The sequence below is a fragment of the Pseudophryne corroboree genome, chromosome 7 (genome assembly GCF_028390025.1).
Source record: "Pseudophryne corroboree isolate aPseCor3 chromosome 7, aPseCor3.hap2, whole genome shotgun sequence".
NCBI classification, from domain to species: Eukaryota; Metazoa; Chordata; class Amphibia; order Anura; family Myobatrachidae; genus Pseudophryne; species Pseudophryne corroboree.
Window position 1 is genome coordinate 495,501,516 of NC_086450.1, and position 17,425 is coordinate 495,518,940.

Sequence of the window (17,425 nt, forward strand, 5' to 3'; positions counted from 1 at the left end):
CGTCATTTTGACGGGATGGTAACTAGTAGATCATATGTCATGTATACATCAGATATAAAATGGGTCAGTAGTCCCATTCATTATCCTACAGCCAGATCTCATGTACCTATATACTTCTGAATATATTCGCACACACATAATCATTGTCATCACACTTACACAATGCTCTGTACCGATGTCCACAGTGTTATTCACTATACATACACCCCGATACCATAGTTACTGTACAATGCAGAAAGGTAATCATACAGTAACCCTGACACGCTATACTGTCGCACCTGCTCATATAGGAACACTGACACGCTACACTGTCCCACCTGCTCATATAGGTACACTGACACACTATACTGTCTCGCCTGCTCATATAGGAACACTGACACGCTATACTGTCCCACCTGCTCATATAGGAACACTGACACGCTATACTGTCTCACCTGCTCATATAGGAACACTGACACGCCACACTGACCTACCTGCTCATATAGGTACACTGACACGCTATACTGTCTCACCTGCTCATATAGGAACACTGACACGCTATACTGTGCCACCTGCTCACATAGGAATACTGACACGCTATACTGTACCACCTGCTCATATAGGAACACTGATACGCTATACTGTCCCACCTGCTCGGATAGGAACACTGACACGCTATACTGTCCCACCTGCTCATACAGCAATACTGACACGCTATACTGTCCCACCTGCTCATATAGGAACACTGACACACTATACTGTCTCGCCTGCTCATATAGGAACACTGACACGCTATACTGTCCCACCTGCTCATATAGGAACACTGACACGCTATACTGTCCCACCTGCTCATATAGGAACACTGACACGCTATACTGTCCCACCTGCTCATATAGGAACACTGACACGCTATACTGTCCCACCTGCTCATATAGGAACACTGATACACTATACTGTAATACCTGCTCATATAGGAACACTGACACGCTATACTGACTCAACTGCTCATATAGGAACACAGACACGCTATACTGTCGCACCCACTCATATAGGAACACTGATACGCTATACTGTCCCACCTGCTCATATAGGAACAGTGACACGTTATACTGTCCAACCTGCTCATATATGAACACTGATATGCTATACTGTCTAACCGGCTCAATTAGAAACACTGACACGCTATACTGTCTAACCTGCTCATATAGGAACACTGACATGCTATACTGTCCCACCTGCTCATATAGGAACACTGACACGCTATACTGTCTCACCTGCTCATATAAGAACACTGACATGCTGTATTGTCTCACCTGCTCATATAGGAACATTAACACACTGTACTGTCTCACCTGCTCATATAGGAAACTGACACACTATACTGTCTCACCTGCTCATATAGAAACACTGACACGCTATACTGTCTCACCTGCTCAAATAGGAACACTGACACGCTATACTGTCTCACTTGCTCATGTAAAAACACTGAAAAGTTATACTGTCTCACCTGCTCATGTAAAAACACTGAAAAGCTATACTGTCTCACCTGCTTATATAGGAGCACTGACACACTATAATGTCTCACCTGCTCATGTAGGAACACTGGCAAGCTATACTGTCTCACTTGCTCATATAGGAACACTGATACGTTATACTGTCTCAACCTGCTCATATAGGAACACTGACATGCTATACTGTCTCACCTGCTCATGTAGGAACACTGACATGCTATACTGTCTCACCTGCTCATATAGGAACACTGACATGCTATACTGTCTCACTTTCTCATATAGGAACACTGACATGCTATACTGTCTCACCTACTCATGTGGTGTAGGAACACTGACACGCTATACTGTCCCACCTGCTCGGATAGGAACACTGACACGCTATACTGTCCCACCTGCTCATACAGCAATACTGACACGCTATACTGTCCCACCTGCTCATATAGGAACACTGACACACTATACTGTCTCGCCTGCTCATATAGGAACACTGACACGCTATACTGTCCCACCTGCTCATATAGGAACACTGACACGCTATACTGTCCCACCTGCTCATTAAGGAACACTGACACGCTATACTGTCCCACCTGCTCATATAGGAACACTGACACGCTATACTGTCCCACCTGCTCATATAGGAACACTGATACACTATACTGTAATACCTGCTCATATAGGAACACTGACACGCTATACTGACTCAACTGCGCATATAGGAACACAGACACACTATACTGTCGCACCTACTCATATAGGAACACTGATACGCTATACTGTCCCACCTGCTCATATAGGAACAGTGACACGTTATACTGTCCAACCTGCTCATATAGGAACACTGATATGCTATACTGTCTAACCGGCTCAATTAGGAACACTGACACGCTATACTGTCTAACCTGCTCATATAGGAACACTGACATGCTATACTGTCCCACCTGCTCATATAGGAACACTGACACGCTATACTGTCTCACCTGCTCATATAAGAACACTGACATGCTGTATTGTCTCACCTGCTCATATAGGAACACTAACACACTGTACTGTCTCACCTGCTCATATAGGAAACTGACACACTATACTGTCTAACCTGCTCATATAGGAACACTGACATGCTATACTGTCCCACCTGCTCATATAGGAACACTGACACGCTATACTGCCTCACCTGCTCATATAAGAACACTGACATGCTGTATTGTCTCACCTGCTCATATAGGAACACTAACACGCTATACTGTCTCACCTGCTCATATAGAAACACTGACACGCTATACTGTCTCACCTGCTCAAATAGGAACACTGACACGCTATAATGTCTAACCTGCTCATATAGAAACACTGACACGCTATACTGTCTCACCTGCTCATATAGGAACACTGACACGCTTCACTGTCTCACCTGCTCATATAGGAAAACTGACATGCTATACTGTCTCACTTGCTCATGTAAAAACACTGAAAAGTTATACTGTCTCACCTGCTCATGTAAAAACACTGAAAAGCTATACTGTCTCACCTGCTTATATAGGAGCACTGACACACTATAATGTCTCACCTGCTCATGTAGGAACACTGGCAAGCTATACTGTCTCACTTGCTCATATAGGAACACTGATACGTTATACTGTCTCAACCTGCTCATATAGGAACACTGACATGCTATACTGTCTCACCTGCTCATGTAGGAACACTGACACGCTATACTGTCTCACCTGCTCATATAGGAACACTGACATGCTATACTGTCTCACTTTCTCATATAGGAACACTAACATGCTATACTGTCTCACCTACTCATGTGGTGTAGGAACACTGACACGCTATACTGTCCCACCTGCTCGGGTAGGAACACTGACACGCTATACTGTCCCACCTGCTCATACAGCAATACTGACACGCTATACTGTCCCACCTGCTCATATAGGAACACTGACACACTATACTGTCTCGCCTGCTCATATAGGAACACTGACACGCTATACTGTCCCACCTGCTCATATAGGAACACTGACACGCTATACTGTCCCACCTGCTCATTAAGGAACACTGACACGCTATACTGTCCCACCTGCTCATATAGGAACACTGACACGCTATACTGACTCAACTGCTCATATAGGAACACAGACACGCTATACTGTCGCACCTACTCATATAGGAACACTGATACGCTATACTGTCCCACCTGCTCATATAGGAACAGTGACACGTTATACTGTCCAACCTGCTCATATAGGAACACTGATATGCTATACTGTCTAACCTGCTCAATTAGGTACACTGACACGCTATACTGTCCCACCTGCTCATATAGGAACAATGACACGCTATACTGTCTCACCTGCTCATAAAAGAACACTGACATGCTGTATTGTCTCACCTGCTCATATAGGAACACTAACACACTGTACTGTCTCACCTGCTCATATAGGAAACTGACACGCTATACTGTCTCACCTGCTCATATAAGAACACTGACATGCTGTATTGTCTCACCTGCTCATATAGGAACACTAACACACTATACTGTCTCACCTGCTCATATAGAAACACTGACACGCTATACTGTCTCACCTGCTCAAATAGGAACACTGACACGCTATAATGTCTAACCTGCTCATATAGAAACACTGACACGCTTCACTGTCTCACCTGCTCATATAGGAAAACTGACATGCTATACTGTCTCACTTGCTCATGTAAAAACACTGAAAAGTTATACTGTCTCACCTGCTCATGTAAAAACACTGAAAAGCTATACTGTCTCACCTGCTTATATAGGAGCACTGACACACTATAATGTCTCACCTGCTCATGTAGGAACACTGGCAAGCTATACTGTCTCACTTGCTCATATAGGAACACTGATACGTTATACTATCTCAAACCTGCTCATATAGGAACACTGACATGCTATACTGTCTCACCTGCTCATGTAGGAACACTGACACACTATACTGTCTCACCTGCTCATATAGGAACACTGACATGCTATACTGTCTCACTTTCTCATATGGGAACACTGACATGCTATACTGTCTCACCTACTCATGTGGTGTAGGAACACTGACACGCTATACTGTCCCACTTGCTCATATAGGAACACTGACATGCTATACTGTCCCACCTGCTCATAAAGGAACACTGACATGCTATACTGTCCCACCTGCTCATATAGGAACATTGACAAGCTATACTGTCTCACCTGCTCATATAGGAACACTGATACGCTATACTGTTTCACCAGCTCATATAGGAACACTGATGCGCTATACTGTCTCACCTGCTCATATAGGAACACTGACACGCTATACTGTGTAACCTGTTCATATAGGAACACTGACACGCTATAGTATTTCACCTGCACATATAGGAACACTGACACGCTATACTGTCCCACCTGCTCATGTAGGAATACTGACACGCTATACTGTCTCACCTGCTCATGTAGGAACACTGAAAAGCTATACTGTCTCACCTGCTTATATAGGAACACTGACATGATATACGGTCATACCTGCTCATATAGGAACACTGACACGCTATACTGTCTCACCTGCTCATGTAGTGTAGGAACACTGACACGCTATACTGTACCACCTGCTCATATAGGAACAATGACACGCTATACTGTCGCACCTGCTTATATAGGAACACTGACATGCTATACTGTCCCTACTGCTCATATAGGAACATTGACACACTACACTGTCTCACCTGCTCACATAGGAACACTGACATGCTATAGTGTCTCACCTGCTCATATAGGAACACTGACACACTATACTGTCCCACCTGCAAATATAGGAACCACTGACATGCTATACTGTCTCACCTGCTCATATAGGAACACTGACACGCTATACAGTCCCAACTACTCATATAAGAACACTGACACGCTATACTGTCTCACCTGCTCATATAGGAACACTGACATGCTATATTGTCTCACCTGCTCATATAGGAACACTGACACGCTATACAGTCCCAACTACTCATATAAGAACACTGACACGCTATACTGTCTCACCTGCTCATATAGGAACACTGAAACGCTATACTGTCTCACCTGCTCATATAGGAACACTGACACGCTATACTGTCTCATCAGCTCATGTAGGAACATTGACACGCTATACTGTCTCACCTGCTCATATAGGAACACTGACACGCTATACTGTCTCACCTGCTCATGTAGGAACACTGGCACACTATACTGTCTCACCTGCTCATGTAAAAACACTGGCAAGCTATACTGTCTCACCTGCTAATATATGAACACTGACAAGCTATACTGTCTAAACTGCTCATATAGGAACACTGATACGCTATACTGTCTGACCTGCTCATATAGGAACACTGGCACGCTATACTGTCAAACCTGCTCATATAGGAACACTGACATGATATACTGTCCCACCTGCTCATATAAGAACACTGACCCGCTATACTGTCTTACATGCTCATATAAGAACACTGACACGCTGTACTTTCTCACCAGCTCATATAGGAAAACAAACACGCTGTACTGTCTCACCTGCTCATATAGGAAACTGACACGCTATACTGTCCCACCTGCTCATATAGAAACACTGACACGCTATACTGTCTCACCTGCTCATATAGGAACATTGACACGCTATACTGTCTCACATGCTCATATAGGAACACTGAAACGCTATACTGTCTCACCTGCTCATGTAGGAACACTGAAACACTATACTGTCTCACCTGCTCATATAGGAACACTGACACGCTATAATGTCTCACCTGCTCATGTAGGAACACTGACAAGCTATACTGTCTCACTTGCTCATATAGGAACACTGATACGTTATACTGTCTCACCTGCTATATAGGAACACTGACACGCTATACTGTCTCACCTGCTCATGTAGGAACAATGACACGCTATACTGTCTCACCTGCTCATATAGGAACACTGACATGCTATACTGTCTCACTTGCTCATATAGGAACACTGACACGCTATACTGTCTCACTTGCTCATATAGGAACACTGACACGCTATACTGTCTCACCTACTCATGTGGTGTAGGCACACTGACACGCTATACTGTCCCACTTGCTCATATAGGAACACTGACACACTATACTGTCCCACCTGCTCATATAGGAACACTGACATGCTATACTGTCAAACCTGCTCATATAGGAACATTGACAAGCTATACTGTCTCACCTGCTCATATAGGAACACTGACATGCTATACTGTTTCACCAGTTCATATAGGAACACTGACAGGCTATACTGTCTCACCTGCTCATATAGGAACACTGACACGCTATACTGTATAACCTGTTCATATAGGAACACTGAAACGCTATACTGTCTCACCTGCTCATATAGGAACACTGACACGCTATACTATCTCGCCTGCTCATATAGGAACACTGACACGCTATACTGTCTTACCTGTTCATATAGGAACACTGACACGCTATAGTGTCTCACCTGCTCATAAAGGAACACTGACATGTTATACTGTCCCACCTGCTCATATAGGAACATTGACAAGCTATACTGTCTCACCTGCTCATATAGGAATACTGATACGCTATACTGTTTCACCAGCTCATATAGGAACACTGACACGCTATACTGTCTCACCTGCTCATATAGGAACACTGACACGCTATACTGTGTAACCTGTTCATATAGGAACACTGACACGCTATAGTATTTCATCTGCACATATAGGAACACTGACACGCTATACTGTCCCACCTGCTCATATAGGAATACTGACACGCCATACTGTCTCACCTGCTCATGTAGGAACACTGAAACTCTATACTGTCTCACCTGCTTATATAGGAACACTGACATGATATACGGTCATACCTGCTCATATAGGAACACTGACACGCTATACTGTCTCACCTGCTCATGTAGTGTAGGAACACTGACACGCTATACTGTACCACCTGCTCATATAGGAACAATGACACGCTATACTGTCGCACCTGCTTATATAGGAACACTGACATGCTATACTGTCCCTACTGCTCATATAGGAACATTGACACACTACACTGTCTCACCTGCTCACATAGGAACACTGACACGCTATAGTGTCTCACCTGCTCATATAGGAACACTGACACACTATACTGCCCCACCTGCTCATATAGGAACCACTGACATGCTATACTGTCTCACCTGATCATATAGGAACACTGACATGCTATATTGTCTCACCTGCTCATAATGGAACACTGACACGCTATACAGTCCCAACTACTCATATAAGAATACTGACACGCTATACTGTCTCACCTGCTCATATAGGAACACTGACACGCTATACTGTCTCACCACCTCATGTAGGAACACTGGCACACTATACTGTCTCACCTGCTCATGTAAAAACACTGGCAAGCTATACTGTCTCACCTGCTAATATATGAACACTGACATGCTATACTGTCTAAACTGCTCATATAGGAACACTGATACGCTATACTGTCTCAACTGCTCATATAGGACACTGACACGCTATACTGTCTGACCTGCTCATATAGGAACACTGGCACGCTATACTTTCAAACCTGCTCATATAGGAACACTGACATGATATACTGTCCCACCTGCTCATATAAGAACACTGACCCGCTATACTGTCTTACATGCTCATATAAGAACACTGACACGCTGTACTTTCTCACCAGCTCATACAGGAAAACAAACACGCTGTACTGTCTCACCTGCTCATATAGGAAACTGACACGCTATACTGTCTCACCTGCTCATATAGAAACACTGACACGCTATACTGTCTCACCTGCTCATATAGGAACATTGACACGCTATACTGTCTCACATGCTCATATAGGAACACTGAAACGCTATACTGTCTCACCTGCTCATGTAGGAACACTGAAACGCTATACTGTCTCACCTGCTCATATAGGAACACTGACACGCTATAATGTCTCACCTGCTCATGTAGGAACACTGACAAGCTATACTGTCTCACTCTCTCATATAGGAACACTGATACGTTATACTGTCTCACCTGCTCATATAGGAACACTGACACGCTATACTGTCTCACCTGCTCATGTAGGAACAATGACACGCTATACTGTCTCACCTGCTCATATAGGAACACTGACATGCTATACTGTCTCACTTGCTCATATAGGAACACTGACACACTATACTGTCTCACTTGCTCATATAGGAGCACTGACACACTATACTGTCTCACTTGCTCATATAGGAACACTGACACGCTATACTGTCTCACCTACTCATGTGGTGTAGGAACACTGACACACTATACTGTCCCACCTGCTCATATAGGAACACTGACATGCTATACTGTCAAACCTGCTCATATAGGAACATTGACAAGCTATACTGTCTCACCTGCTCATATAGGAACACTGACATGCTATACTGTTTCACCAGTTCATATAGGAACACTGACAGGCTATACTGTCTCACCTACTCATGTGGTGTAGGAACACTGACACGCTATACTGTCCCACCTGCTCGGATAGGAACACTGACACGCTATACTGTCCCACCTGCTCATACAGCAATACTGACACGCTATACTGTCCCACCTGCTCATATAGGAACACTGACACACTATACTGTCTCGCCTGCTCATATAGGAACACTGACACGCTATACTGTCCCACCTGCTCATATAGGAACACTGACACGCTATACTGTCCCACCTGCTCATATAGGAACACTGACACGCTATACTGTCCCACCTGCTCATATAGGAACACTGATACACTATACTGTAATACCTGCTCATATAGGAATACTGACACGCTATACTGACTCAACTGCTCATATAGGAACACAGACACGCTATACTGTCGCACCTACTCATATAGGAACACTGATACGCTATACTGTCCCACCTGCTCATATAGGAACAGTGACACGTTATACTGTCCAACCTGCTCATATAGGAACACTGATATGCTATACTGTCTAACCTGCTCAATTAGGTACACTGACACGCTATACTGTCCCACCTGCTCATATAGGAACACTGACACGCTATACTGTCTCACCTGCTCATATAAGAACACTGACATGCTGTATTGTCTCACCTGCTCATATAGGAACACTAACACACTGTACTGTCTCACCTGCTCATATAGGAAACTGACACGCTATACTGTCTCACCTGCTCATATAAGAACACTGACATGCTGTATTGTCTCACCTGCTCATATAGGAACACTAACACACTATACTGTCTCACCTGCTCAAATAGGAACACTGACACGCTATAATGTCTAACCTGCTCATATAGAAACACTGACACGCTTCACTGTCTCACCTGCTCATATAGGAAAACTGACATGCTATACTGTCTCACTTGCTCATGTAAAAACACTGAAAAGTTATACTGTCTCACCTGCTCATGTAAAAACACTGAAAAGCTATACTGTCTCACCTGCATATATAGGAGCACTGACACACTATAATGTCTCACCTGCTCATGTAGGAACACTGGCAAGCTATACTGTCTCACTTGCTCATATAGGAACACTGATACGTTATACTATCTCAACCTGCTTATATAGGAACACTGACATGCTATACTGTCTCACCTGCTCATGAAGGAACACTGACACACTATACTGTCTCACCTGCTCATATAGGAACACTGACATGCTATACTGTCTCACTTTCTCATATGGGAACACTGACATGCTATACTGTCTCACCTACTCATGTGGTGTAGGAACACTGACACGCTATACTGTCCCACTTGCTCATATAGGAACACTGACATGCTATACTGTCCCACCTGCTCATAAAGGAACACTGACATGCTATACTGTCCCACCTGCTCATATAGGAACATTGACAAGCTATACTGTCTCACCTGCTCATATAGGAACACTGATACGCTATACTGTTTCACCAGCTCATATAGGAACACTGACACGCTATACTGTCTCACCTGCTCATATAGGAACACTGACACGCTATACTGTGTATCCTGTTCATATAGGAACACTGACACGCTATAGTATTTCACCTGCACATATAGGAACACTGACACGCTATACTGTCCCACCTGCTCATGTAGGAATACTGACACGCTATACTGTCTCACCTGCTCATGTAGGAACACTGAAACGCTATACTGTCTCACCTGCTTATATAGGAACACTGACATGATATACGGTCATACCTGCTCATATAGGAACACTGACACGCTATACTGTCTCACCTGCTCATGTAGTGTAGGAACACTGACACGCTATACTGTACCACCTGCTCATATAGGAACAATGACACGCTATACTGTCGCACCTGCTTATATAGGAACACTGACATGCTATACTGTCCCTACTGCTCATATAGGAACATTGACACACTACACTGTCTCACCTGCTCACATAGGAACACTGACATGCTATAGTGTCTCACCTGCTCATATAGGAACACTGACACACTATACTGTCCCACCTGCTCATATAGGAACCACTGACATGCTATACTGTCTCACCTGATCATATAGGAACACTGACATGCTATACTGTCTCACCTGCTCATATAGAAACACTGACACGCTATACTGTCTCACCTGCTCATATAGGAACATTGACACGCTATACTGTCTCACATGCTCATATAGGAACACTGAAACGCTATACTGTCTCACCTGCTCATGTAGGAACACTGAAACGCTATACTGTCTCACCTGCTCATATAGGAACACTGACACGCTATAATGTCTCACCTGCTCATGTAGGAACACTGACAAGCTATACTGTCTCACTTGCTCATATAGGAACACTGATACGTTATACTGTCTCACCTGCTCATATAGGAACACTGACACGCTATACTGTCTCACCTGCTCATGTAGGAACACTGACACGCTATACTGTCTCACCTGCTCATATAGGAACACTGACAAGCTATACTGTCTCACTTGCTCATATAGGAACACTGACACACTATACAGTCTCACTTGCTCATATAGGAACACTGACACACTATACTGTCTCACTTGCTCATATAGGAACACTGACACGCTATACTGTCTCACCTACTCATGTGGTGTAGGAACACTGACACACTATACTGTCCCACCTGCTCATATAGGAACACTGACATGCTATACTGTCAAACCTGCTCATATAGGAACATTGACAAGCTATACTGTCTCACCTGCTCATATAGGAACACTGACATGCTACACTGTTTCACCAGTTCATATAGGAACACTGACAGGCTATACTGTCTCACCTACTCATGTGGTGTAGGAACACTGACACGCTATACTGTCCCACCTGCTCGGATAGGAACACTGACACGCTATACTGTCCCACCTGCTCATACAGCAATACTGACACGCTATACTGTCCCACCTGCTCATATAGGAACACTGACACACTATACTGTCTCGCCTGCTCATATAGGAACACTGACACGCTATACTGTCCCACCTGCTCATATAGGAACACTGACACGCTATACTGTCCCACCTGCTCATTAAGGAACACTGACACGCTATACTGTCCCACCTGCTCATATAGGAACACTGACACGCTATACTGTCCCACCTGCTCATATAGGAACACTGATACACTATACTGTAATACCTGCTCATATAGGAACACTGACACGCTATACTGACTCAACTGCTCATATAGGAACACAGACACGCTATACTGTCGCACCTACTCATATAGGAACACTGATACGCTATACTGTCCCACCTGCTCATATAGGAACAGTGACACGTTATACTGTCCAACCTGCTCATATAGGAACACTGATATGCTATACTGTCTAACCTGCTCAATTAGGTACACTGACACGCTATACTGTCCCACCTGCTCATATAGGAACACTGACACGCTATACTGTCTCACCTGCTCATATAAGAACACTGACATGCTGTATTGTCTCACCTGCTCATATAGGAACACTAACACACTGTACTGTCTCACCTGCTCATATAGGAAACTGACACGCTATACTGTCTCACCTGCTCATATAAGAACACTGACATGCTGTATTGTCTCACCTGCTCATATAGGAACACTAACACACTATACTGTCTCACCTGCTCATATAGAAACACTGACACGCGATACTGTCTCACCTGCTCATACAGCAATACTGACACGCTATACTGTCCCACCTGCTCATATAGGAACACTGACACACTATACTGTCTCGCCTGCTCATATAGGAACACTGACACGCTATACTGTCGCACCTACTCATATAGGAACACTGATACGCTATACTGTCCCACCTGCTCATATAGGAACAGTGACACGTTATACTGTCCAACCTGCTCATATAGGAACACTGATATGCTATACTGTCTAACCTGCTCAATTAGGTACACTGACACGCTATACTGTCCCACCTGCTCATATAGGAACACTGACACGCTATACTGTCTCACCTGCTCATATAAGAACACTGACATGCTGTATTGTCTCACCTGCTCATATAGGAACACTAACACACTGTACTGTCTCACCTGCTCATATAGGAAACTGACACGCTATACTGTCTCACCTGCTCATATAAGAACACTGACATGCTGTATTGTCTCACCTGCTCATACAGGAACACTAACACACTATACTGTCTCACCTGCTCATATAGAAACACTGACACGCGATACTGTCTCACCTGCTCAAATAGGAACACTGACACGCTATAATGTCTAACCTGCTCATATAGAAACACTGACACGCTTCACTGTCTCACTTGCTCATATAGGAAAACTGACATGCTATACTGTCTCACTTGCTCATGTAAAAACACTGAAAAGTTATACTGTCTCACCTGCTCATGTAAAAACACTGAAAAGCTATACTGTCTCACCTGCTTATATAGGAGCACTGACACACTATAATGTCTCACCTGCTCATGTAGGAACACTGGCAAGCTATACTGTCTCACTTGCTCATATAGGAACACTGATACGTTATACTATCTCAACCTGCTCATATAGGAACACTGACATGCTATACTGTCTCACCTGCTCATGTAGGAACACTGACACACTATACTGTCTCACCTGCTCATATAGGAACACTGACATGCTATACTGTCTCACTTTCTCATATGGGAACACTGACATGCTATACTGTCTCACCTACTCATGTGGTGTAGGAACACTGACACGCTATACTGTCCCACTTGCTCATATAGGAACACTGACATGCTATATTGTCTCACCTGCTCATATAGGAACACTGACACGCTATACAGTCCCAACTACTCATATAAGAACACTGACATGCTATACTGTCTCACCTGCTCATATAGGAACACTGAAACGCTATACTGTCTCACCTGCTCATATAGGAACACTGACACGCTATACTGTCTCATCAGCTCATGTAGGAACATTGACACGCTATACTGTCTCACCTGCTCATATAGGAACACTGACACGCTATACTGTCTCACCTGCTCATGTAGGAACAATGACACGCTATACTGTCTCACCTGCTCATATAGGAACACTGACATGCTATACTGTCTCACTTGCTCATATAGGAACACTGACACACTATACTGTCTCACTTGCTCATATAGGAACACTGACACACTATACTGTCTCACTTGCTCATATAGGAACACTGACACGCTATACTGTCTCACCTACTCATGTGGTGTAGGAACACTGACACACTATACTGTCCCACCTGCTCATATAGGAACATTGACATGCTATACTGTCAAACCTGCTCATATAGGAACATTGACAAGCTATACTGTCTCACCTGCTCATATAGGAACACTGACATGCTATACTGTTTCACCAGTTCATATAGGAACACTGACAGGCTATACTGTCTCACCTACTCATGTGGTGTAGGAACACTGACACGCTATACTGTCCCACCTGCTCGGATAGGAACACTGACACGCTATACTGTCCCACCTGCTCATACAGCAATACTGACACGCTATACTGTCCCACCTGCTCATATAGGAACACTGACACACTATACTGTCTCGCCTGCTCATATAGGAACACTGACACGCTATACTGTCCCACCTGCTCATATAGGAACACTGACACGCTATACTGTCCCACCTGCTCATTAAGGAACACTGACACGCTATACTGTCCCACCTGCTCATATAGGAACACTGACACGCTATACTGTCCCACCTGCTCATATAGGAACACTGATACACTATACTGTAATACCTGCTCATATAGGAACACTGACATGCTATACTGACTCAACTGCTCATATAGGAACACAGACACGCTACACTGTCGCACCTACTCATATAGGAACACTGATACGCTATACTGTCCCACCTGCTCATATAGGAACAGTGACACGTTATACTGTCCAACCTGCTCATATAGGAACACTGATATGCTATACTGTCTAACCTGCTCAATTAGGTACACTGACACGCTATACTGTCCCACCTGCTCATATAGGAACACTGACACGCTATACTGTCTCACCTGCTCATATAAGAACACTGACATGCTGTATTGTCTCACCTGCTCATATAGGAACACTAACACACTGTACTGTCTCACCTGCTCATATAGGAAACTGACACGCTATACTGTCTCACCTGCTCATATAAGAACACTGACATGCTGTATTGTCTCACCTGCTCATATAGGAACACTAACACACTATACTGTCTCACCTGCTCATATAGAAACACTGACACGCTATACTGTCTCACCTGCTCAAATAGGAACACTGACACGCTATAATGTCTAACCTGCTCATATAGAAACACTGACACGCTTCACTGTCTCACCTGCTCATATAGGAAAACTGACATGCTATACTGTCTCACTTGCTCATGTAAAAACACTGAAAAGTTATACTGTCTCACCTGCTCATGTAAAAACACTGAAAAGCTATACTGTCTCACCTGCTTATATAGGAGCACTGACACACTATAATGTCTCACCTGCTCATGTAGGAACACTGGCAAGCTATACTGTCTCACTTGCTCATATAGGAACACTGATACGTTATACTATCTCAACCTGCTCATATAGGAACACTGAAATGCTATACTGTCTCACCTGCTCATGTAGGAACACTGACACACTATACTGTCTCACCTGCTCATATAGGAACACTGACATGCTATACTGTCTCACTTTCTCATATGGGAACACTGACATGCTATACTGTCTCACCTACTCATGTGGTGTAGGAACACTGACACGCTATACTGTCCCACTTGCTCATATAGGAACACTGACATGCTATACTGTCCCACCTGCTCATAAAGGAACACTGACATGCTATACTGTCCCACCTGCTCATATAGGAACATTGACAAGCTATACTGTCTCACCTGCTCATATAGGAACACTGATACGCTATACTGTTTCACCAGCTCATATAGGAACACTGACACGCTATACTGTCTCACCTGCTCATATAGGAACACTGACACGCTATACTGTGTATCCTGTTCATATAGGAACACTGACACGCTATAGTATTTCACCTGCACATATAGGAACACTGACACGCTATACTGTCCCACCTGCTCATGTAGGAATACTGACACGCTATACTGTCTCACCTGCTCATGTAGGAACACTGAAACGCTATACTGTCTCACCTGCTTATATAGGAACACTGACATGATATACGGTCATACCTGCTCATATAGGAACACTGACACGCTATACTGTCTCACCTGCTCATGTAGTGTAGGAACACTGACACGCTATACTGTACCACCTGCTCATATAGGAACAATGACACGCTATACTGTCGCACCTGCTTATATAGGAACACTGACATGCTATACTGTCCCTACTGCTCATATAGGAACATTGACACACTACACTGTCTCACCTGCTCACATAGGAACACTGACATGCTATAGTGTCTCACCTGCTCATATAGGAACACTGACACACTATACTGTCCCACCTGCTCATATAGGAACCACTGACATGCTATACTGTCTCACCTGATCATATAGGAACACTGACATGCTATACTGTCTCACCTGCTCATATAGAAACACTGACACGCTATACTGTCTCACCTGCTCATATAGGAACATTGACACGCTATACTGTCTCACATGCTCATATAGGAACACTGAAACGCTATACTGTCTCACCTGCTCATGTAGGAACACTGAAACGCTATACTGTCTCACCTGCTCATATAGGAACACTGACACGCTATAATGTCTCACCTGCTCATGTAGGAACACTGACAAGCTATACTGTCTCACTTGCTCATATAGGAACACTGATACGTTATACTGTCTCACCTGCTCATATAGGAACACTGACACGCTATACTGTCTCACCTGCTCATGTAAGAACAATGACACGCTATACTGTCTCACCTGCTCATATAGGAACACTGACAAGCTATACTGTCTCACTTGCTCATATAGGAACACTGACACACTATACTGTCTCACTTGCTCATATAGGAACACTGACACACTATACTGTCTCACTTGCTCATATAGGAACACTGACACGCTATACTGTCTCACCTACTCATGTGGTGTAGGAACACTGACACACTATACTGTCCCACCTGCTCATATAGGAACACTGACATGCTATACTGTCAAACCTGCTCATATAGGAACATTGACAAGCTATACTGTCTCACCTGCTCATATAGGAACACTGACATGCTATACTGTTTCACCAGTTCATATAGGAACACTGACAGGCTATACTGTCTCACCTACTCATGTGGTGTAGGAACACTGACACGCTATACTGTCCCACCTGCTCGGATAGGAACACTGACACGCTATACTGTCCCACCTGCTCATACAGCAATACTGACACGCTATACTGTCCCACCTGCTCATATAGGAACACTGACACACTATACTGTCTCGCCTGCTCATATAGGAACACTGACACGCTATACTGTCCCACCTGCTCATA